A 27120-nucleotide genomic window follows, 5' to 3' on the forward strand; every position below is an offset into this window, starting at 1 on the left:
AAATATATATATTCTTATTGCTATGAATGACGAAGCTATTGACTGTAGTATAAAAATGTTAAATTTGGTTGGCGAGCACTACGGTCAGAGAGATGATTCAACATTAAATAGTCCTGGGAAATTTTTCTCCAAAATTTCTAATAAGTGGGATTAAGCCCTTTCCTGGCTATATTTGCATGCATTAATATTTTTAAACATTATTTTAATACATATATATATATATTAAACATCCTTATCAAGTATTAACATCTTAATGTGGGAAAGAGGGCTCAGCATCTTCAATTACCATGAAAGTAATGCCAGCATTATTGGAAGTTCTAAATAAGTTCACCTTTGCTAATAAAAAGAGCAGTGAAGCTAAGGATAATCTGCATTAGGGTAACGATAAATACACTGTGCAGATTTGAGGAAGATAAAGTCAACTTGCTTAGGAGAAGGATCTCCAAAATCAAATCAAGAAGTAATGCCTAACTACTGTTAGAAAAGAAAGTGTACACACATGACTGAAATATTCAGTGGGAGTTTGATAGCAAGACAATGAGATCTGAAAATACTCTAATTACAAAAGAAGAGTATTTAACTTTCATAAACAGAGCTAGAGATTGTGATCGATGGCTATGTCTTTTGATTGGAGCGGTGCTGAAGAATAAACATGAGCAGGGTGATGAAGAACAAACAGGAAATTAATCCTGAGGAGGGATGCAATGACAAACTTAAACAAGATCAAGAAGTATAACTATACATTGAAGACATTTCCAGATCAAAATAGTTAGTCAAATTATCAGCAGTAATATATGAGTATGAAAACTAAAAATAAAGTGTGAGAAAATAGCTATATTCAAATTATGGATTATATAAACTCCCTAATGTTTGAAGCAGAAAACTGGTACTGCCTGAATTTTTTAAAATGCAGATATTATATTTTATGTATTGTATCATATTCTACAATAATTCCTTAGAAAGGCTGAAGCTAATAGAGAGTTCAGAAGATTTCTTTTTACCTATTTGCAATTATTCAACAATGGTTATGTTATAACATATCATAAAATAAGTAACATCACATCATTGGCTTACATTGAAAGAAAACTCCCATTTCTACAAATCCTAGTTACAATTCTTAGTTTTACTTTGACCAAAAGCCAAATTTATTATTTGTCTGCCAGGTCATGCCAATAAATAATAAATGAGGAGCCCTGGTGGCTCAAGTGGTTAGAATACAGGACTGCAGGCTAACTGTGTGCACAGTTTGAGTTTGATCCTGACAGAGCTCAAGGTTGACTCAGCCTTCCATGCTTCCAAATGAGGGCCCAGGAACCATATGATGACATTGTAACCTGCCCAGAGGGTAATGTAAAGTACTATGAGGTGGTATATATAAATGCTATTGCTATTGCTAGATGCATATTACAAATGTAAAAGTAACTATTTTCTAATCATATATTTCAATATTTCCCTCTTCTGTCACAATAAAGAAAATAGAATATTGGTAAAAAGTTTAGAAAATTTTTAGAGCCCATAGCTTTTCCAAAAATTGAAATTAGATATGTTGACCCTAACTGGAATAAGGATGCCAGATTTTTGGGGAGACAGACTACAAATAAATTTAATAAAAAAATAATAATCGGTATAGATTTTGGTTTGGACTGCAAAAACAGATGATTCCTCCTTTTACTGAAACTTCAGTACTATTGTCTGTACTGAGTTGATATGTGTTCCATTCTTGTGGAAAAGCTTAAATCTACAAATTCAGATGATTCTCTGAAATTTTTATTCAGGTCATCAAGACAAAATTGCTCCAGAAAGCTTTTTACTTCATGTCACTATTTTTTAACATGGAGGAGGCTATAGGAGATTATTGTTTTAACTACATAGTATATTATATTTTATGGTTTTCTTTATGTGGTATGCTATTGTCCTATGAAAGACAGAGAAAGAGATCCTTGTTTATTAGTGTTTCTTCACTTTTTAGTTTTGTTGTATGCTGCCCAGAGTTGTTTGTTTTGTGAAATGGGTGGCTATATAAATTTGATAAATATAAGAGACAGAGGGAGGGAGAGAGGGAGGGGGAGAGAGGGAGGGAGGGAGGGAGGGAGAGAGAGAGAGAGAGAGAGAGAGAGAGAGAGAGAGAGAGAGAGAGAGAGAGAGAGAGAGAGAGAGAGAGAGAATTTTATGTTGTCTGAACCATAATCTATAATCATTCTGCTATTATTAGTAATATATATTAGTAGTCACAATGGACACATTTAATTATATCATTTATGTTAACAAAATTGTTTTTACTGATCTGTATGAAAATTCTGTCCTATTTATTTAGGCCATCATGTTTATAAGTATGAAAAGATATAATAGCTGAAAGATAGACATATAAAAAGATATTGAATGCAGCATGTCAAAGGTGTCAAATTTATATAATCATTATATGTATGTAATTTCATATACATATACAATGTTGGCAGAGAATGAAAGAACAAAAGAATAAACCTCCTTCAAGAATTTTAAATAGTCTTTTTTAGAAATCTACATCTAAAGTTGGAGGGCTTTTAGCAATTCATACATTTATTTCTTCCAAAATACACCTGCTTTCTTTTCCTCTTTTCTCTTCTTTTGCCAAACTAAATATTTTTCCATTTAATGCCTCTCTTTATTAGACAGCATCTAATTTGCATACATTTACATACAATTTAACTGCTTGCTTCTGAGAACAAAGAAATGGCTCTGTATTGTAGTAAGGGACAATACTCAGAAAAAGAAGGTATAAAAACCCGCTAGCTCAGTGGCTGTGTATTCTTTTTGTTTCAGAAATACTAAGATTTTTAAACACTCCACTTAATGGGTGAAGAAGATTATTCCAACAGACAATGCAAAAAGATACAGTGCAGCTTCCTCTTAACACATTTTCTCTTTGGCCTGGTTAATGGGATTTATGGTCCAAGATTTCTTTGCTTCTCTTTACTTCTTTTATTAGATTTGATGGATTTAATTTGTTACATATTTTAATTCGCATTTTATTTATATACAAAGGTATGCAAAAGCCTAACTCTGAGAGCTAATTCAGTATGTTCACCTTTCCCCTATCGTTAGGAAAGACTGATTGTTTCTGGATCGGCATACAATATTTATTTCAGTGCTCAATATTTCTGTTGTGAGAATTATAAAGATGATGATGAAGAAAAAGAAGACTATTATTCAGCCTATGTACACAGCAAATTCAGTGCTTACCATGTAACCAAAGAGAAATCAACAGGATGGGATGGGATGCAAGGCTGAGCTCTGTTTGAAAATACAAGAAGGAATTGTCGCAGCAAAAGCAGGAAACAGCAGAGATGTTAAGCTCTCAAATTTCCTAAAAGATGAGGCAAAAGAAACACAAAATTACATGTGAAAAAACTTACCAAGGCAGAGTGTGAGAAAAAACAAATCTGAATATATTCAAGATTTTCACACTGACCACTCCCTAAATTTTTAAGATGACCAATTCCTCAATTATTAATTTGTATACAATTTAAGTGAATAAATCTTGCATAGGAAATGAATGTCACATCTAGCATAGTTTTTAGATAAATACAACTGCAGTGATTGGTAATATTCAGACACTAAAGAATGCAGCAGAAATGCGGTGGGGGGGCTTAAGTTCCATTTGTTAAGACATGAAGTTACTAATTAACCTATCTCATTTCCAGAATTAGTAAAATAAATTACTAATAAAAAAACTCATTAGTAATATATTCTAACTATAATTTTACATTTTATTTATTTATTTGCCTTTTATGAGACCCAATCCAGACTTAATACAACTAAATGTTCTCATTATAGGCCTTTACATGTTTAGTAAAAAGTTGTATTGTTTTATCAAGGTTTTGGTAATTAAGATTTCTTTCTTATCCTAACATCTGTATAATTTGTTCTATTTTTATAGCCTTATTATAATTTTATCATTGGATTAAAAGCAAAATATAGTTAAAAAATAAATGAAGATCATATAGAACTTTATTTATATATTGACATTTCCTTCTATAAGAAAAAAAACATGTTTTTCGCCAAAAGTTAAATAATATTAATAATATACACACTAGCAAATGTGGGAAGTTGGAAAATAACCCACAACCACCATATTAAGTTCTACACTGGTAAACAATTTAAGGCCCACCAGGAAACATAGGTTTTATTACTGTATTAAAAGATGATCCCATATTATAATAATCAAACTGCATTCACAGGAAATGGAGTGTTGATACTCCATTTGAATACTGATTTTTTGAATATTGGTGCCATTCATCTCTGTTTCTCCTTATCAAACCTATGTCAGACATTAGTTTTTGAGTGCTTTTTTGCAATACGTGGTGGAATGGATAAATAAGTATGCTTCGTTTATTTAAGATATAATTGATAACTGTTTCTATTCTTTAGAACTGCAAGTCTTTCATGTATAAGCATTTTAGCTGTGGTACCGCAGTGGTTAGAGAGCAGTATTGCAGGGTAACTCTACTCTATTCGCTGCTGGGAGTTTGATTCTAACCAGGTCAAGGTTAACTTAGCCTTTGATCCTTCCAAGGTGAGTAAAATGAGGACCCAGAATGTGCGGACTCTGAAAACTACTCAGGGAGTACTGTAAAGTACTAAGTGGTATATAAGTGTAAGTTCTATTGCTATTGTTATTTATTATACTGTAACTGCCAAAGAAAAAGGCAGAAGCTATTACATTATGTCTAGCTCTTAAGGAGTCTTTCCTTACACTGGGAAGAATTAACATGCTCAGATAGCTTGCAAGCTTGCAGATATTTATGGCAATGAGCCTTCTGAAACTCTGTGTTAGGAAGCAAATTTTGGTTTATAATTATTCAATTCGGTATCTCCAGCCTTTGATATATTGCCGTATATTGGTTTGAATGTATACAACAGAGATTGGCTATTCTTTAGATGGGCCAATGGTGACTTATTTTCTACTGTCAAGGCCTATGAAAAGCACATTGAAATGTAAACTGGTTTATGAATGATTACTAAAACAAATCAAACAGGCAGTACAAGTTAGTAGTAAGTCATTACTCTATTGTAACATAATAGCAGGAGTTCAGGTGGATTTAATTAAACTTGATAGTTATCAATTCTGTCCTGTCTACTATGTATTCTGAAGAATTTAAGTAAAAAAGTAAATATATAGAAGTAAAAATATGTGAAAGTGTCTTGAGCTTTATAAATTATTGTAACAAATTTAACATGGCAGTATTTTAAATACTAGATGTTATCTCTCATTAAACTGGCCACACATCACTTAACCCAGAGACTTAGCCAAAAGTAAAGTACTGCTATTTCTATGCAGATTATTCAGTTGTACTGCCATTTGATGTGCTGTTAGGATAAATGGGTTCTCTGGGAGATCAACCCAATATAATACATTTCATGATTAAGCACAACTAGAGAATATTCCACATTTTCATACAACTTGCAAAGCTTCTAGTCATTTAAAATCCTCCTATTCCATCTGTTTGGTTATCAGGCCAAGCTGGAATCCTGGAAGTATCACCCTAATCCTAATAAGCTAAATTGTTAGCTGGGCTTCTCTTCCGAGAAGCAATGGGGCACGCCAAAAACATGATAAAACAGTATGCTTCTGTGTAATGAGATAACTTAAAAAATGAACATCTCATTCCATGCCTTCTATTTGGGTCAATTAACCTTCTCGGACCTCTGGAGATAAATGTATATATAATACATAGTAATAATCATTTTCTGCTTGATTGATACTCTTGTTCCATCATTTACATTTACAAAAGGTTATTTATATGTTTATAATTGTTAAATTATTTTGCTATTTAATATATGTCTTTGTCAGGGATGGACCAACAAATTATTCCTTTTACCTACTTTCCTAGCAAGCCTATAGTTTGTGTTTTTCTTTGACGGAAAAATATAAATCATAGTGTTGCAATTCAGATGCATTAATCTTCTTAGGCTTGCCACAATACAAGAAATATAGAAAAAGGAGTTATGTACATGTTATCTTTAGATTTGCTTTCATATTTCCAAATCAATTCTAATTTAATCAAAATTGCAAAAGTATTATATGGATATGTGGTCAATTATGTCATGTGTTACAGTAGTTCAGGAAATGTCAGACCTACATGAATCTCCTATTGGGCCATCTGCTCAAAGGACTTCAGAAATTAACTGCTCTTTTCTTGAAAAAGCTAACAACTCAAAACAGTATATAATTTTTTTAAAGAATGTTTTTTAAAGAAAATATAATTTTTTAAAAGACATTTTTCCACAAATCATACGTTTATAATCTATGGAGATCTTCTAATTCAGTGGTGTTAAACTGGATTTCTTCAAGGGCTGGATCAACATTGTAGTTCTCCTCCATGGATCAGAGGTGAGGGGGGGGCAGGGAGGGGGGATGGGACAGATACCTCCTGCAGCATTTTACCAGCCAAAATGGGGCACGGGGGGGTGAAGGAAAAGTCCCCCGCATCTCATTTTTGGCCTCCATGGCTTCCAGCAGCACTCGGTAGGCCAAAAATGGGCCGTGTGGAAGCCTGGTGAGGTCCCAGGAGGTCCCCACATGGCCCATTTTCGGCCTCCATAGCCTCCAGCAGCACTCTGCCAACCAAAAACGGATCACACTGAGGCCCTGCAAGGCTTGCATGCTGCCCATTTTTGCCCGGCAGAGTGCTGCAGGAGGCCGTGGAGGCCAAAAAACAGGCCATGTGGGGATTTTGTGTGGCCTCCACGCAGCTCATTTTCAGCTGGCAGAGTGCTGCAGGAGGCTGTGGAGGCTGAAAATGGGCCACAGGGGGCCGCCCGCGGCTCCCCCATGTCCCATTTTGGCCAGAAAAGACACCACAGTCCTGTCCTTTGATATTTCCACGCCGGCCCCATGGGCCGGATTTAAGCACCCTGTGGCTGGATCTGGCCTGCGGGCCTTGAGTTTGACACTCCTGTTCTAGTTCAACTCCATGCCCAAAGCAGGAGTATTCATGCCATTTTGAACAAATGGTTAATCAATCTTTTCTTGAAACATGCACCTCTGCAAAAATTAAGTTCCACTACTTTTTATACAAAATACATTTAAAAAGTGTAGAACTTCAATTTACAGTGAGTTCCATCATCTTGACTTTTGATTCCCCCTGATAGATACCAGTGTTTCCAAATACATGAAATTATTGTAGATTTTAAGTGGATTCACTGAAACTGACAAGAAATCATGACTAAAGTCTCACTGATTTTAATAACTTTATTCTAAGGTTTACACATGTAGAATGCAAGTCTTACTATCCATAAAACATCTGATTTTTTAAAATCATAGCAACCAATATTATTATAATGGATGTTATTCCACAAAATGGGTGAATATAAAACCTACAGTACAATTATGAACTTACTAATGATAAATATTTGTACAGTGATCATATGACAACTTTATAAAGTTACATATTTGAGGATGGTAAAGATGGAAGACTGAAAGAATAGCATTCTAAAGATGTATTTACCTAGTAGCTAGGAAACTTTCACAGTATATTTCAAATACATTTACACACAGCATGTACACACACATACAGAGAGAGAGAGACAGACAGACAGACAGACAGACAGACAGACAGACAGACACAATCAGCACAATACTTTAAGATCAGAAACTATTAAGAAGCCTTCAAACTTCAGTGAATTAATTTAGGTTGATCATACACACACACACAAATATACAGTGTGCTGTAGTGATTAAAGCTCTGAACTAGTTCTAAGCATAGAAACTGGCAGAATGAGTTTGTGCAGTCTGCTGGTGGAGAGAATGGTTTGATAAAATATCTAACAGACTTTGGAAAACTGGAGGAAGAAAAAGAGATATTTTAATGTAAGAAAAGGAATACGTTTGAGAAAGAGACTTAGAACAACTCCACCTTAGTAATGCTTAAATAGGCAGAGAATCATTTTGGTAGGCTTCCAAGGTTAACATTAAAGCTTTCAGGGTTAACATCAAGCCCCCTGTAGTTGGCCAGCACAAGAGACAAGAACTACTTGAATTTTTGGAAACTCCAACTAATATATCTCATTCAAAAAGTAGTGTGGGCTGAGCAGTCGAGCAGGTACCCAAAAGCCTATCCTTGATACAGTTTTCTCATTACGAAACATGAGATTTATTGGGAAAAAAATAGACATCAGAATCAAAGTTATTGTCTTCTTTACAAAAATCTGGGTTGTTGCATTGCTTAGGTCAGGACAGGTGTAAGCATTTATTTCCTGGAGATTACGAACCCCTAACTGTGCCAATAAGACTGTTCAAGCAGCAAATAAAATCTACAGTATGCCTTGAATTTGAATTAGAAATAGAAAAAAATGGATTGCACAATTTTCTAAAGAGGGCAATGAAATCCAAGGCACTTTGTCATAAAACTGTCAGTGCTTATGGAGAAGAGAGCATGTACTGGCAAAACATTTGTTAAGTGATTCTTGGATAAGGAGCAGGATAGGGAACAGCACAAGCCAATCCACACTCACTTCCAAATAATTCCTGCAGGTATTAAGTGCACAGCTGGATTTAACAAGAAAAAGGGATATAAATTGCAAAATGCTTTATCCTATATTTGTCACAACCACTGTAACGGTTGAGTTTAAACAAACAAACAAACAAAATTGGTGCTAGCAATCTGAGAAACCCCATGTCAACTATAGCTGCTTTAGCCCAATTCAATGACATCTGGCTGAATAGTTCAGGCTGCTGAATCAGTTGAAACCATATAGTTAACAAACAAACAAACAAAAATCCTACATTCTGACATTACTGTGTCCTGTTCAATAAAATATAATTCTGTTCTATGACAACAGAAAGGAAAATATGAAATCAAAGTAAAACTTGAAGCGGGTAATATTTTCCAGCATTGGAGGGAAAGGAGCAAGCTTGCTTATAATGTGATTGCATTAACATTTCATTGTGTTCAGAAAGCCTTTGGGAAATAAGGTCTTTAAAAGACTCTGCAATGGATTGCCAAGGTTGCCGACTTTCCAAAATCCTGGGTTCAGCACATTCGGTGACCATTCTCTCTGGGTCTGGATTTTACTTCAAACCCTGTTTGAATAAAAAGAGCCAAGCAGCTGGGGAATTCTGGAGTGCAGTGCATCTTTATTAGTTCCCATCTGCAGTCTGAAATCACCTCATAGCAAGTCTGGCTAAATCCTGGTGTTCCCAAATCCAAATCTGGGTCATTTTAAATTACTCTATACAAAATCTGGTGTGCAAGACTTTTTTTTTTGTGTGTGTGTGTGTGTATAAACAATCTTTCAGTAGAAGAGAATATATGTAGTTCAGGGCTGAATAGTGAAATCCTTGATACTCTCTAAGATTGTTTGCTTCCAGATGTTTCATTACTTGACTAAGTAACATCATTAAGATGTTACCTGGTTGGGTAATGAAATATCTGGAAGCAAACAACCAAGCTCAGAAAGCACTAAGGACTCCATAAACATTCTTACTATTCAGCAAAGAAAAAATAAGCAGCTCTACAATTTTTAAAATAAAAATAATAATTTAAAATAAAAATTTTAAACCAGATTAGATGAAAGATGGAAAAAATACATTATGGCATAGGTTGGTTAAAGGTTGGTTAAAGGTTGGTTAAAAAAAACCTGTTAACTAAAGTGGGTCACTATCAGTTCTGCCTTAGAACTCCAAGAACTGCCTTACAGAAGGAAGAAATATTTTAATTTATAACATGGAAAATCTAGGATTTAAAATATCTACTTTGTTCAACCTGAATTTGGACACACCGGACTGTTCACAATTACTGCTACTAGTGGTAAATAAAAGAAAAGACACATAAATAGGTGCTGGGAAATGACCCACAGCATGAAGCTGCATAATAGCCAGTATAACATAGCTTTACTTAAACCAAATTTAAATACAATACTAATAGGTCATAGTCTTGCTTGTAGCCATTGTTCTCATCCTGTGCTAAAGAAAATTTGGTATTTTATTTGCTAGAACAATGTGTGAATCCAACCATAGTGGTTTGTCAGCTTGGAGTTTATAATTTACTATTTTGTATGAAGCAGACCACTATAAATATATGAAGCAAGTTATTATAATTTGATCAGCTAGCTTAGTGTAATATGTTGACTACATCCTGCACTATTTCTATACAATTAGGCATTGTATGTATTAAGTTAGCACAGCATGGAACTGTATCTAATGACTGCAGTTTTCTAGTATGATGCAATGAAATTGTTCAAGGCCATAAAAATATGGCATAGGTACATGGAAAGAATATGTAACATTTTTGCTTATATGGTGTTCTAATTAAAATTAGACTGAGTGATTACAACTTTATTCTGGATCAGCTGCTCCAGATGCCCATTCCTTTCTACTATTATGCTTTATTCACATTTTAAATCAACGGAGAAAAAAATAAACTAAAGCAGTTTGAGGTAGTCTTTGCTGCTCCACAGTTTTTTAATTGCATGATGTTTACTATCACATATAACTGATTTATGTACTGAGCTATTAAATAACCATAAAAGTTTGTATTTCAATTTGACTATATGATTTACATGTAACTCCCAGGTACTGGGATCTCCAAATAAGGTTCTTGTTTGAATCTTTTCACAATCGCTGACATAGAATTAAGTCTCATTTAAATAAAAGACTTAAGAAATATCTCAAATATGGAAAACTGAAATGTTCAGAACTATTACAATGGCTGATCTATAAATAAACTCATGTCCAAATCCTTTGAGATACCCACTTCATACAGTAAATTTGCGAAAACACAGAGCAGAGCTTACATGATTCTGTGCACTGCCACAGATAAGTACCTTGTTTCAGTGGTGGGTTGATCCTGGTTCTGTCCAGTTCTATAGAACCGGTAGTAAAACCGGTGAGAGGCCCGCCCACCTGCCATAACATCACCATGGGTGATCATTGCATGTGTAGAAGCTTTGCGAACCAGTAGTAAAGTAAGTAAACCCATCCCTGCCCTGTTTCCCCCAAAATAAGACATCCCCTGATAATAAGCCCAATCAGGCTTTTGAGCGCATGGCAATAAGGCCAAGGGCTTATTTCTGGGTTCAAAAAAATATAAGACAGGGTCTTATTTCTGGGGAAACACAGTAATAAAAAGTAATATTCTTTCAGTTGATCGATATACCTCTCTCAAAATTTAGCAAAAGAATAGCAGAATATAATCTTACATTACACTACTTCTCTATGGAATTTATTTATTTATTTATTTATTTATTAAATTTTTATACCGCCCCCTCTCCCGAAGGACTCGGGGCGGTGAACAGCCAAAATTAAAAACACACAATACAAATATTAAAATACATTAAAACAAAATTATCTTAGGCTTCTCCAATTTAAAACCCCGTTACCCATAAAATTCACCCAATTAAAATTTTTTTTTAACCCAGCCCGGCTTGCTGAAATAAAAAAGTCTTCAGGGCCCGATGGAAGGTCCGGAGGTCCGGGATTAGTCGTATCCCTGGGGGTAGCTCATTCCAGAGGGCGGGTGCCCCCACAGAGAAGGCTCTTCCCCGGGGGGTCGCCAGCCGACATTGCCTAACAGACGGCACCCTGAGGAGACCCTCTCTGTGGGAGCGTGTTGGCCGGTGGGAGGTTATCGGAGGCAGAAGGTGGTCTCGTAAATAACTGGGTCCTATGAATTGATTTTTTTATATCTGTTCCAGTTCAGCATTTTGTCATGCTCAGTAACCTGGGACAATAAGCAAAGCAGAGATGAGAAGAGAGTCGAGAAATTAAAAATAACCTATAAAAAGTAATCAGTCTCAAGTAATGGTTTCCCTCACTTTAAAAACTAATCTTCCTTGCCATGCTCACTTTCTTATAAGGAGAAAACAGTTTTATCGTGACAGGTTTACATCTTCAAAAAAAAGCTATTTACCACCATCTATTCATCCAGCCTGACTTTGAAATGGACTCTCAGTTTCTACTGTTCTGTTGTTTCTAAAACTATAGATTCCTTTTCTAACTCCTTAAGATGTAAAGTCCTTCTGATCATATCTATTCAAGAGAAAACACAGCAGAAGTTTTTACACATAGTCCATTTCATCCTGGCATTAAAAGCTGCTGCTATACAAGATCAGTTCCAATCCTCAAAACCCATTAACATCTTAAATGTTTAAAAACGGTGTTTGGATGCTGTGCTCTTTAAAGACACTGCTCATGATTTATAACCAAAGTTAAAGACATATAATGCATTTAACAATGTGCTTTACTGAAGTTGTTGCACTGAACATATGCCATCAAACCACAGGCCCCTAAATGTAAAACTATTTTTCACTGATGTGTAAAATATATATTGCATAGAAGAACACCCAGCTGTCGAGGTGGGGGTGGGGAGTTAATATAGCTTTTATCACATTTTTGAGACTGAATGAACCTTGAAATATTTCTTCAGGCCTCCAGGAACCCCTGCACATTCTCAAATACAGGCTATTAATTACACAATTATCATCTTTTTTACATATGTAGGCCTGTCTATCTACATTTACACTGTTCTTAAATCAAAAATAAGGAATGAAACTTTTTCTTAACCCCACTTCCTTCTGCCTCACCTTTGTGGGTATGCCTGCTGCTGCTGGTGCCCAGTCCAATTCTCCTATGCTCGCCCTGTGATGGAGTCCTCCAGGCCCTGGCACTTGCAGAAAGGCAGGAGTGTGCACCAAGGAGAGTTCTAGCATGAAGGTCCTGGCAGCAGCTCCCTGATGTATGTTTCCTCACCACCTGCTGCGCCTAACTTTTCTACTCACTATTTGCTCATGTTTTCCTCACCTCCTCACTTCCACACGCATGCACAATCCTCGCCTTGCCCAAGATATTGGAGGTTGAAAGAATTCTTTTGGTAATTTAGGGTTTTTTTTACATAAATCATGATCTCCCAGATAACCCCTAGTGACTATGAAACCCCATTTGAGTAACCCTGTTCTAGGGTTTAAACTAAATATAGCATTTAAAAAACAGGAAATATGGTTATGGTATGCATCAAATTTAAGATTTCCATAAATCTTAAATATTTTTATCATATGTGTGATATGGGTGGATATATATATATATATAAGAGCCTGGTGGTGAGCAGACTAATAGCCTGTTATTAACATTCAGCTGCCTGCAATTACTGCAAGTTCAAATCTCCCCAGGCTCAAGGTTGATTCAGCCATCCATCCTTTCTAAGGTAGATAAATTGAGGACCCAGTTTGTGGGGGCAATAAGCTGACTTTGTATAAATATACAAAAGTATGAAGGCTATTGCTTAACGCATTGTAAGCCGCCCTGAGTCTCCGGAGAAGGGCAGCATATAAATCAAATTTATATATATAGAGAGAGAGATTCTGTCAAAACGTCGCTTCTACCCTTTTAGGGATATGTTCACAATTACACGGAAAGAAACCCGAAATATTAACTGTACACACACACACACACACACACACACACACACACACACATATATATATATATATATTCTGCCATAAAAGGCATATGCACTTCAATCTGCAATATTCCTGCAAAATATATATAGCCACCCATTTGACATATATGATCCTGGACAGTTTACAAAATTTTCTTGAACAAGGTGTCTTGAATTATTGGCAGGCCTTATCTGTTGCATTTTAACTGTTAACTTATGCTGAATTCATGCAACACACCAAGCACATCTTATTATAGCTTAAAATTAGGAATTAACCATAGTAAGGTAGTTGTAATTCCAGGAACTAGTACATGGCATAGACTCTTTAAGCTTATTCTGGTTATACTGTCAATTTGTATATCAGAACACAAAATTGTCAATATATCCCAATTGAAGAATATGTTTACTCATCTAGATTTATTGATATCTAGACTTCATGAGAAATATAAGATAAGTTTATACTGTGTATGTCTCTGTGTGTATATATATTTATAGTTTCTTCAAATCAGACTTCCAACAACTCATGGACAAACCATGCAATTTCATTGGCAAGATTTTTAGAAGTGGTTTGCCATTGCCTTCTTCCTAGGGCCAAGAGAAAGTGATTGGCCGAAGGTTGCGCAGTTGGCTTAATGGCTAAGGCAGGATTTAAAAGTCACAATCTCCCAGTTAATTTGTTCACAATATATCCTATTACTAATTATAAATATTGAGAATCCTTTCTAAAAATAATGCTATTCACTTAATATTTTACTTTTCCTAATTCTGTTTTTCATTTCAATGGAAAACTGAAGTCTGAAGGTTTCCAAACTAACAAAAACAAAAGTCAATTCAGAATTTATTCAATGTAAATTGTGAGAACAAACGGAAACAAAGATTGGTGTGAGCAAGATCAAATACAAAAGCTTAACAAAAATAATGTGTAATATCTTAACCCAAATATACTTTCGGATGATTGCCAAGACGTTAACTGTAAATGTGGCAGGCTTAGTAGAATACAGCTTGAACTAAAAGTTTTCACATTGAATAGGAAAAGCAATTATAACTCCCTAAAACAACATATATGAATAACAAAAAGTATATCTTAAGTTTCTAGATTCCATGATGATAAATATGTATGAATTTTATTTTGTTTTTATACTAGAAATATGAGGTAATACATTTGGACATTTACTTGATTAAAAGTTGACATTCAGTCAGTACAAAATATCAGGAGAGAAAGTAAAAAAAAAACAAAACCAAGCTAACTATTCTTAGGAATGGAGAAAATTTCTATTTCAGTAGCTTGAATTCAGAGCAATAATATTTATGTAGATTTCAAGCTGTTTTACTTTTTTCAAAAGGGCCTTTTCCATAGGTAACATGAGTGGATAAAAGAGTATTTTGGCTTTGGAATTTTTCTCCAATAATTATTATCATGACAGATCATAAATTCTAACTTTATTTCTCTCTTTCTCTCTCTTATAAACACATACATACATGTATACATATGTTATTGAACATTGTGCTGTTGCTATTATGAGTTCTGTTTATGAATCTAATTATAATATAAAGTACTCAGAATCATAAAACATGCTATCAAACAATAGAAACATAAATAAACTCAATAAGCATACTAATTTTAATCAGTTGATTAATTTATTTGGAAAGAGAAACAATATTCTGAAAGAGGAAGGCCTTATATCTAGATGTTCATGTGCCTATATGACAGAAGAAAAGGAACATGCTCTGAGTATTTCTTTTGTATCAAAACATTTACAATAAAATGTTTCCTTTCATTAAAAATTCTTTAAAATGTTAATATAAGCATGGAATTATATACAAATTGAGGAGAGGAGGCCTCTGATCTTTTTTACAGCTGTTACAAACAAATTTATTTTCTCTCCCTCCAATAACAACATGGTTCTCTTCTTCCCACATTGTCATATTTAATCAGCAAATCTATATACCATCAATTCATGTTTTTTAATTTTCAGCAAAAAGTCTGTAAGATTTCCAGTCTTTGATAAAATTACTTAGAGTGCAGTACTGCAGGCTACTTCTGCTGCCTGCTGGCTGCCTACAATTCGACAGTTCAAATCTCACCAGACTCAGGGTTGACTCAGCCTTTCATCCTTCTGAGGTAGTAAAATGAGGACCCAAATTATTGGAGGTAATAGGCTGACTGCTTAGAGATGGCTGTAAAGCATTGTAAAGCGGTATATAAGTCTAAGTGCTACTGCTATAATAAAGTTCTTCCAAAATAGATGCAGTGAATAAGATTGCAAGTACATATTCAGAGTGTCACAATCCTGATACCCTTAATCCAATAGAATTGGATTCCAGACCTGGGAAGTTTGGAGTTACCGTATTTTTCGGAGTATAAGATGCATCTCCCCCCCCCCCAAAAAGGGGTGAAAATTTAGGTGTGTCTTATACACCGAATGCAGCCCTGCCAACCCACTGGCCCCCACCCTTTGGCCTCTGCCTCCCAGCAAGCAGCAAGAAGAAACAGCTCCTTTCAGCTTCAGCACAGCCTAATTAGCACAAGTTGATTGGATCGGCCTTCCAACTCTCAGCTGTTTTGCTCTCACTTGTTTTGCGCAGGCCTCTGCTGCTTGCTGCAAGGAGGTAATTGTTGGAGCAGATTTTTTTTTCCTTGTGCTAATCAAGCTATGCTGAAAACGAAAATGAAATTAAAGCAGGCTGTTTGCTGTATGATGCAATGAGGCAAAATTGCTGGGAGGCAGAGGCAGATTTTTTTTTTCTTGTTTTCCTCACCAAAAAAGGTAGGTGTGTCTTATAGTCCGGTGCGTCTTATACTTCAAAAAATACGGTAGTCATTCTTCTGTTTGATTGAATGAAAGTGAAGCTCTCTGAAGAGGGAAGAAGTGTTAAAGCCAAATTAGTACACTTTGACTTAAGACATCCAGTGAAATGGTATAAAGTCAGTGAGAGTCTGAAATATGACCGCCTATATGGGTCTTTTCTGTACCAAGCTTCGGCACACAATTCAATGCCGACCTGAACAGAGTTCATGTTTTTCATTTTAAATTTATGCTGAAAACTTAGAAACACTTTCATCTTCTCTGGTAGGGAACCATTATCCTAACATAGAACATAGAACATATGGGTTGACATTTTAATATCATTCCAAAACTCCTTTCTAAAAAGTCACAGAGAACTGCAATTGTACTTTCTATACTTTGCATATGCCATTTTTCTTCCAAAACACATTATTTTGTACTAGCTTGTACAGAACTTCATTTACTATTTACAGACCATACAATCCAAATTCTCTACTTCTTCAGTAATGACCTCCTTCCCTAAAGTTTTTAGTTTTCTGCAACTGTATAGTGTGGGTGCTACAATTCAATGCCTAAAAGTACTTCCCATAACTTCTATTTTTCAACTTCTTCCGGTATTTATCTTAATTTCAAATTTGTCCCATGAAAGCTAGGAGTACAACTCCACGCAATTTCTTCACACTTGAATGTAAGTTGGTATTATTATATAATGTCAAATATTTTAGGTCAGCATCTGCTGTAGCCAGTTAGATTTGGATGACCTGGTTAAAAAAAGAAGGATGTGTGAAGATTAACATGGAATGTAGATCAGCTATAATTCCTGGATATGAAGATCTGGTATCAATAAGAATACTAAAGTGATATCATTGGAGATTTATTATGGAGAACATAGGTCTACAGAGCTTCTAGAATGCAAAGGCCTTACCTACTGCTATGCTCTTTTAAATTTTTATTTAGATTTTAAATTTAAACTTAAAGCTGTTTTTGAACAGAACTGTTATTGAAATGTTTTTTTTTAAATTAAGAGCAAAAAATCACAGATGCTTACAGGAATCAATTTTTAAATCCCAAAAAACTATTCTGCAATTAATAAAAGTTATTTTATTCAATTATCTTTTTGATATTACTTTATCCCAGATTCTTACATTCATACTCAAAGAGCCCATCTGCTCATCTACACAAACTACTGTGAGTACATCAGGCTAGTCCTTCAGTTATTACGCTACAGATATTGACACCAATTCAAGAACACTCTGTTTCTCTCTGTGTGTCTTCAAGGCATTCAGTGGTCTGAGTCCAAGATATCTTACTGACTGCTTGAAGCACCAATATGAAGCACATGGTTGACAGGTTGTGTAGAGCTCATCCAACTTGGAATAAGGTTGTGAAATCAAATTGCACAAGCTTCAGAAAGCCACCTCACAATTCAACATTTTTTCTTCCTTCAATACAAAGCACATTTATTTGGACCTTGACTTAGTTAATAAGTTCCCATATGGCAAGAAGCAAAAACCCCATTAAAATGTATTGTTTTTATTTCTTGGAAGAGTAGAGGCAAGGAAGTAAAGAAAATAAATTATATATGACGGATACAAGTTTGGTGATATGATTATAGAAAACAGATAACATAGATCTGGGAGTATTAACATTTGAATAAAACTAATATGGCTGAAAAGATATCTATATCTAAAAGATATCTATGATATTTATGAAGCTACACATACCTACAAATAGGACTACAACAGTGCTATTGTACTTTTAATACAATTGTGTTGTGCTGAATGAAATCTATGAAATCATTCTATACACTGTCTTCAAAGTAATTCTTCTGCTATTATATTTCTAGATACGCTGTGAGGATACTGTATGCTATTAAGAAACTTCAGAGTTTCTTCAGAGTTTGGTAAATATTACAGTCTTGTTCCATTTCAGTTCATGGCATGGAGAATTGAGCCTCTCTACTTTCCTCTCACAGAATATAGAATTGAGCCTCTGTAATTCATCCCACCTTATTTTTATGAAACATATGTAATTTTTGTTTAGAAATATTTGTTTTATCATACTTATTGCTGTAATTTGTAGCACACAGTGGAATTTCATACTAAAAACAAATGCAAATTAATGACTACAGACCTAAGTAAAGTTTGATAAAACTAAATTTCCTGTCAAAATTATTTCTTATATTTCCTAAATTTACTCTGTTACTTTAAAAAATGCTAGTTGTGGACTTATAAATACTGTGATAAATACTGTGATATGATAATGAATGTTAGTAATTGAATTCATATAATTAACTAATTATTTATAATACAAATTAAATGACCGAGTAACCTGTTCTTCTTGTTGTATTTAATCTATTTCTTATATTATTATTTAGTTGTTTCAGTTTGGTCTAGTGGTTAAGGCACCAGGCTAGGAAATGGGAGACAGTGACTTCTAGTCCAGTCTTAACCATGAAAGTCAGCTGGATAACTTTAAGCCAGTCACTCTATCTCAGTCCAACTCATCCACAGGGTTGTTGTTGTGGGGAAAGGAGAAGGAGGAAGAGTGTGTTGAATGTGTTCGCTACCTTGAGTTATTCTAAAAACAATAAAGGCAGGATACAAATAAAAATAAATAATTATTTATTTAGTGGCACAACTCCCTCTTCTGGTCACGTGATTATCATTTGTCTTTGGCAACCGTTGGAGTCTAGTGACTGTGCATTACATTTTTTACAAATCTGCATTACAGCAGCAGTGAAGACAAAGTGATTACTCCAAGGCCACCTGGCTGGTTTTGTCCTATGGTGGGACTAAAACTCATAGACTCACAGTTTATAACCAGATGTCTTTACTACGACATTAAACTGGTTATATAGTTAAATATCTAAAGAAACGTTAGAGAAGAAAAAAGCGAAAAAGCAATACAGTTAAAGAAAAAAAGAAAAAGATAATTAAAGAAGCAATTTCCAGTGTTCTTTGCAGCAGCTACAATTTATTATTATTATTCCTGGTCCCTTTTTCAAAGTACGTTACAGAGATCCCATCTGTTCCATAGTCAACCCCTTTTTCAATCAGCAAATCCACAAATCACTGTTTCATTTTTTTCCATTTTCAGCAAAAAGCCCCTAAAAAGTTTTCAGTCTTTTATTAAAGTACTTTTTGTTTTATTTTTTGACCAAATAGCTCAGATTTTGTCATTTAAGCTAATTATGTTTTCTTTACATTGTGGTTTTCCATCGGGCTTGAGATATCATAAGCATTCAGTTAGGATACTGAGAAAACAAGCAATTCTTGTGAAATATAAGAAGGAAAGAGGCAAACACAATTCTATTTACCATCTTCTTGAAGCAGAGTTATTTTAATTTAATTAGCTTATTTTACATTGTCCTTCCATTATTTCAAAAGTAAAGTTACCTTTAGCGCAGAAAGCAACAAGTTGAAAAATATATATTTTAATTCTTGATAAAAAAGATCAAAAACTATAAGTCTACCATTCATGCTATATAAATTCTTTAATACTTTGAAAAATAAAAATATTCGCAATTTCAATCCTTTCAGGACAAACAGACTGCACAATTAAGACAAGCTTGTAATAATCAAAGAAGTCATATACTGATTGTATTCCAATTATACATAAAAACTATATGAGAATCAATTTAAACTACAGGCTAGATTAAATACTAGGAGAGTATGAGTTCCAGTATGGTTTTAAGCATGAAGAAAGCTGGGTGACTGAGCTTCCAGTCATAAGAGGAAAGCAATGGAAAAGCAGTTCTGAAAACCTTGCGTGAAAATTACAAGGATTTGTCCAGGCAATCATCAGAAGTCAAGACTGATTTGAAGGACAAAAATGTAATAATTTTATTTCCAGGTTTGGTCGTTGTTCTGAAAATGTAATGAAGCAAAAATAAAAACTAATAATGTAAGGATTTGCATTTTCTTATAATTGTGGGAGTATTTGAAAAGATGGAAAATGACATAGCGTTCATTTAAAAAATTTTGCAGTCCCAACATCTGTAAGAAAACGGATCTTATCTATTGAAATAAAGATATATAAAAATATTTAACATGGCATTAGAAAAATTCTTTAAAAATCAAATTTCCAAGTACTTCATAAAGCATGTTAATTATAAAACATTTTAATTTTCTTTTCATTTCCTATAAGCATTCATCAATATCAAAATATAAATATTTTGTTAAAAAAGAAAAATGAGAAGATTAGCGTAACAAAGAAAACAATTTTAATAATCATAGAGAAAAAAATGAAAAAAATTACAAAGTTACAGTTTACAATAGTTTTCGATAATAAAATAATGAATATAATATTATAAATTTCTTAGGTTATTTGTCAGGAAATTTCAAGGCATATTACCTAGCTTAATGCTTGGTTTGGAACATATATTGCAATATCCAACCAAAAGGCAGAGGCGGAGGTGATACATGTTCATGAGCACAAAATTGTAAGGCATAGAAAGCTTTTTCTATCTTAAATATTATTCACATGTGGCACATACTCCCTTAAAAATGATAATTGCTTGTATTTGTTAAGAAAAGAAAAGGAATAGAACCACGTTCAGCAAATGAAGCAATTTTGTGTTCATATTAAAAGACTTGCCATAAGGTTTAGACATGCCAAATCAGATTGAGACTTGATATGGATCAATCTGTTCACACAACAGACTGATGTGATAAAATAGATATTGTCTGTGGGTAGACACAGCATGCATTTACATTGCTGGTTTTCTGGCAGAACCAGGTTTACAGTTTCAGATTGTTCTGGCAGCATCAACATCATAACTTTGTCCAACCTGTGTATTACAATTGCCCTGCTAGGACCTGCTTGTTATTAACCTGCCTTTGTGACCTCCAGATGGTTCAGTATAGGATTGATTGCTAATGGTATCCTAATTTTGGAACTCTCTCCATGTATTAGCATGATAAGTTCCCAAACTGTCTCATTAAGCATTGCAGTTTAAAACATAATGATATCCTGGCATCTATAGGACAAACTTTTTCAAGTAAATGATAGTCATCTGACTGCATATATATTTTTAGTTTCCATACTTGTCAGTATTATAGAACTAGATCTACCTTCATTGTTTTATTTGTTTCTGTGATTTATTGCTTTATAACCTTGCATTCCTTTATAGGAAACAGTGATATATAAAGAGTAGTGAAAATCCAAATTCCCTGCAGATCCTCATTGCTTTCTTTTTCAGTAAGGGGGGAAATTTTTACAGAGAACAGTTGCCCAGCTACCGAACGACATGAATTAAGAATGTGCAGTAATTGAGTTGAATCATAAGAGATTCTCCTGGATTTCAATATTAGCTTCTAGGAAGGGTAGAGTGTGTTCAACTGTATTTTCGTACCCAGGGGAGAGGCAAATTAGAACGTGCCTGCACCCTTAAACTAGCATTTCTGAGAGCTGCTGCCTATGATTGGGAAGACTTTACAAGATTGCAGCTCCTCAATCATGAGAAGACTCTACAGCTTGTCTTTGATTTACGACCACCACTGAGTCCTAAATTTCCTCGTTGGGAAGCAAGACGGTAGGTAAGAGAATTTTACCCCATTTTACAACCTTTCTTGCCACACTTATTATTTAAGTGAATTAAATAATTATAATAAGTAAGTGGTTAGATTTGCTTTTTTTCTTTTACAACACTACAGTGCTATGAAAGTTTCTTAGCTGAATCTCCTCAGTTTCATTTGATGTCAATTTCCTTAACACATAATCAGCATGACTATCACTAACTGGTCTTCATGGCTGAGTAGTACTTACAAGAATTTAAACTGTGTCTTCTTGTTTCGTATGGATGATTGTATTCAGGAAACTAAAATTTAAAAAGAACGAAACATGAAGTCTACATAAGTAGTTAACCAATTTCTTTCTCATAGATGAAATAATATAAGGCACCAAAGAAGTTTCCCACAGCATCACAAAACTCTTTTTTGTTAAAGTTTTTTTTTCATTCAGTATTTTCAATAGTTTCATACAAATCCAGAAAATAATACACAGTACATGTCAACACTAATTTTGTAAAAACCTGTCTCAGTTAACAAAAAATACTATTGTGAAAGTTACATCAATGGCAGGCTTAAGTCAAAAATAATTCCTAATATGTCACTGATTTGGGGACTTGTATTTGTCATTCAATCTTGAATACTGTCTTAAAATAATAAAATAAAATCCAGCAATCTTGGCACGACTGACAGCAGGTAGGCAGGCAGAAGAGGTACCTTTTGAAATAAAGTGTTTACTCTTCTCACTGAAAAAAGCAACAGTACCTTTTATTTTCTATCCAAATATAATGAATGACCAAAAAAACCTATACTAAAGAATCATTAAAGTTTAGCATGCATTTTAATGAATGGACAGATAACAAGTTACATTGCAGAGTATAAAACAACAGTATACATTAAAATGCTCCTCTGACAACCTAAACGTCAGACAAGAAGACATTATTAATATAATCTTAAACGGATATGGAAAACATTACTAGACAGAATATGTATAATTCACATGCAACTCTTCTGCTCTTTAAAAGTTTCTGTTACAATACTATACTTTCGATTTTGATCAATACAAATTCTTATTATAACACAATAAATAACAGCCTATTTGTAATTCCATGATGTACAATTGTATTTATTGTATTTAACCCAAGTAATTTAATAAACAGCCACAACAAATATGTACAATTCCCAATAGATAACATATAATGCCAAAGTTTTTTAGAGTAATATATTAATAAACAATTCCTGACTAAGGTGACAAATTTAATTAAGAATTATTCTACCAAAAATGTTGGACAAAATCATCATTACCAATCATTTCAAGTGAGAATAAAAGCCCTTTGATTCATAGATAAATGTTGTGTGCATGAATGAGGTATCATTTTATAACCATTAAAATTAATAAATAGAAACATTCCAAATTAGTTATATCCTTCCACTCACCTCTGAATTAAAGAAAAATGCTTAATTTAGCCTAACACAATTAATTTGGAAGGGACGCTTGATTAATTCTGATATGCTGGGTTTCAAATAAACTAGATGAAAGTAGCAGGCAGGAAAAAATATGTCCAATATGCTTCCTAGAGAAATTCTCAATGATACTTTTTTTATCAAAAATGAACCCCAGTAGCCAAGCTTATACTTTATACTGTGAAGAGGAACGTATAAGGAAGAGCTTCAAGGAGAGCAGAAGGGATTCAGTAGAGTATGGGTGAGTGCCAGCGAATAACAATTCAGCAAGAAAAGACTCCAGACCAAAGCAATGAAATGCTAAAGTGATAGAGGCACATTAGAAGTAGCAGGTTTGGCAGCAAATTACCTGAGGCCCAAGACTAGCAGCAATCGGGGTAAACTAAATACAAGTGTTGCATGGCCTATAAGAGGGGTCTCCAATCTTAGCAACTTTAAGACTTGTGGACTTCCCAGAATTCTGGGAGTTGAAGTCCACAAATCTTAAGAGTTGCCAAGATTGGAGACCCTGGCCTATAAGAAGAAGACATGATCCAGGGACAACGGCTAGCAATAGTAGGAAGAATCCAAGCTCCATCATAACTGAAAAGTAATCATGAAATATATGAATTGTAAAATAGGATAGAAGGTAAAGCTAGAATAAAGTTTAAGGGAAATTGTTTCAGCTCGCCACTAATAAAATCTACTTTAGCAGAAAGGTAACCATGAAGCAGGGTAGTTTGTCAGCTGACAGCCCAAGCAGCCAGAATTTCCTACCTTACGAAAGGAAGTTAAACACTTAACTCTTGCTTATTGCATTTTATTTTGGGGAGCCAAATGTATAATTTAAGAAGCTTTATGCAACAGCAAGGGAATATTTTTGCATTCCCTCTTTTTTTCTTCTTGTGCTCCATTTTTTTGTACTGATAGTGATGCTAGTTTAAATTAGATGAAGAGGCAGCCATGCATGAAAAACTGCACTCAGCAGGTTCTATCAGTCAAAAGTCAAGGATATATGTCCATGATTTATCATGCTTTTCATGGTAATTAGTCAGAGTGCATTTTGCTTTCTTTAACATCACTCTCTGTTTCCTTTCCTTTTTGTTTTTTAACCTTTGGTCTCTTTTTCATGCATTACATTTACATATTTCTCATTCTCTTATCCCATACTATGTTTTATTTATGAATACAGACCTTTCTGATTATATCTTTAATGTAAAAGAGACTGTAGTTACTGTGTCTGTCTTCAGTTTAAGCTATTCCCCAAATCATATACAAAAAAATTAAAAAAAGTAACAACTTACAGTCAGTATTAGGTTTAATTAGGTATAATGAGACTTACTGATTCACTGTACTAATAGTAGGTAGAAATGTAATTACCTCTCAATTTCATTTTGCTACCTTAATAATATTTTATAAGTTCCATTTTAATTGATAAAACCTTTGGTAAAATCAACATAGTATTAAATAGCAGCATCCTTGCCTAGACAAGAAAGCTTTTTTATCTAGCATATTTTTGTACATAATATTATCAAGAAAACAATTGTCCTTCTACTATGCATACATTCTTTGTAGGAAGGTAACCCCACAGTTAACCACTTTTTACAATAAAATACAGTTTTACAGAACTTATTTCTACTGTTAATTAGTTAATTAAATAATTAGCTTATTTATACCCTATTCATTCTCACACTATTTACATATTTAAACAGACAAATTAAGAAAAATGAAAGCAACAACCAATCCAAGAAGAAAAATGCAACAAATTTCTTCTTTGTTTCTTCTTCCATACTTTTCAGACTTACTTAGGATGATGGTTAATTTTAAATGTTTTAAAAGAATTGAAAACCAAAAATTAAATATTCTGACTAAAACTACTCACTTGTTGCAACTGTAACAACAATAATTCAGATAACTTAAAACAGATTTTAAAGCAAAATTATTAATCATAACTACCGTTTCTCCGAAAATAAGACATCCCCTGATAATAACTCCAATTGGCCCTCCCCGAAAATATTTAAATGCATACGTATCTGGTCCCCGCCATTTACTCTGGTTTCCTCCACATGCCCCAAAATAAGACCTGCCCAAAAATAAGGCCAATCGCTTATTTTGGATTCAAAGAAATATAAGACAGGGTCTTATTTTCGGGGAAACATGGTAGGTTTTTGTATTAGACCAGAGAGTGTAATGGATTTTAATCTGATACCTAAAAGGAAATGTCATACAGATATGAAAGTGAAAAACTACCTAAGTAATAAAAACATAGAAAGAAAGTAGAGAGATCTGCCTTCAGTTTAGTAAGTGCCAAGAAAGATTTGTTTTGTTCTTTCACCAAAATCTTTTTGTTTTGTTCACCTATATCAAGGCATGTTAATGAATGATGGGACCAAAATCATGGCTTTTAAGTATCGTATAACTTAAACTTCTAGTTTAACCAACTGTTCTCAGTTTGTTTTTTCTGAAAGCCAGTTTATGTATTCTCAGAACGAGAGGAAGTGGTGGATCACAGTAGTTACACAACATAGCTAAAACAAACGAAGTATTTACTTTCATAATGGATGCTAACATTTTAAAGAAGTAAATAGTACAATCATGGCTATTTTATAAATAGATGAAGCAGTTCAACATTGAGTATAAGAAGGTGAGGGTAGACCTTTTGGAAAATCAACACAGCCAACCATTGGTTTCTCTCTATTAGGAGAGAAGCATATGCTTAAAATGTTGTTTATAGGTATATGAGAAACGTCCAACAAATGCACATAATTTTGTTGAATTCAGTGAGAAAAAATGTAGTTGCCCACATTCTCTAGGCAATAGTCAGCTTTGCAAATTTTTCCTTTTCCCTCAATGCCTGGGCATTCATGGCAGTAGAAGAACAGCAACCACAGCACAACACAGGTGGCCTCTTTCCATCAATCAGTCCTTGCTATTACTCGTTCAGTGCTCAAAATAAAAAAAAGCAAATATAAAAAGAAAAAACATCTTTCTGGTTTCTTATTCTTTTGCCATCAAAAGTAAAAGACAGATAACTTTCCCTATCCCATAGTTTGTCACAACAGAAATATTTTTGCAGCAATGAATGTTCTTTTTAAATGAGTACGTTTTGTTTGTTGACACGATGTTTTACACACGTGTCTTATTCTGCATCTATTTCACATAGCAGTAGTACAAGTAGTCCTTGACTTACAACAGTTCATTTAGTGACCGTTCAAAGTTACAATGGCACTGAAAAAAGGACTTAGGACTGTTTTTCACTTATAACCATTGTAGCATCACCAAGGTCACATGGTCAAAATTTGGGTACTTGGCAACTGGTTCATATTTATGATAGTTGCAATGTCCTGAGGATATGTGATCCCCTTTTGCAATGTTTTAACAAGCAAGTCAATGGAAAAGCCAGATTCACTTAACAATCGTGCTACCAACTTAACAACTTCAGTGATTCACTTAACAAATCTTGCTTTCCACAGGGTTTAGCAGAATTGTGATCATGAATCAAGGACTACCGGTGCCAGCTATGTGTAGCTTCCCAACAGTGCTGCATCTGTATCAGAACCAGTAAATTCTGTACATGAATATGTCGTTTCCACTCAGAGTAGTTATGATTCTACAGATTTATAGAATCATAATATTGTAGATAGAGACCATTTATACCATTTAGTTAAGTTTACCAAAATCATTCCTTTCACTGGCTCAAATTCCGCAGAAACTCCAGAAGACACTTGACAGGGCATGCCTAGATGGCAATACATATTGCATACTAGAATTAAGCCATTTAAAACAGTTAATTGCTCTTTTATGAAGTGGAAAACCTTCTTGTACTTTTGGCTCAGAACCATTCCATACAATTACAGGTGCTGGAGGAAACAAGGAAAGTAGGTGAATCAGAAAGATTAAAAATCTACTCCTAATTTGTCCTTCCCTTTTCCTAAAAATAGGGAGAATTACATCATCGCAAACAACTTA

The 27120-nt window shown here is 34.2% G+C and overlaps 1 long non-coding RNA gene across 1 annotated transcript in view; it reads right to left on the minus strand.

The window, feature by feature from the left end:
• Positions 1-3309: 3309 nt before the first annotated feature.
• LOC139316152 (uncharacterized) overlaps positions 3310-27120 on the minus strand; it is a 101533-nt gene continuing 77722 nt past the window's right edge. Inside the window, exons 2-3 of the long non-coding RNA XR_011600345.1 lie at positions 21968-22019; positions 3310-3343 (exon numbers count right to left, since the gene is read on the minus strand). This is a non-coding gene — a long non-coding RNA (uncharacterized lncRNA). The remainder of the gene's footprint in view (positions 3344-21967; positions 22020-27120) is intronic.

The sequence above is a fragment of the Pituophis catenifer genome, unplaced genomic scaffold, assembly GCF_029215685.1.
Source record: "Pituophis catenifer annectens isolate HBS135680 unplaced genomic scaffold, rPitCat1.0.hap2 SCAF_4, whole genome shotgun sequence".
In the NCBI taxonomy this organism is placed as follows: domain Eukaryota; kingdom Metazoa; phylum Chordata; class Lepidosauria; order Squamata; family Colubridae; genus Pituophis; species Pituophis catenifer.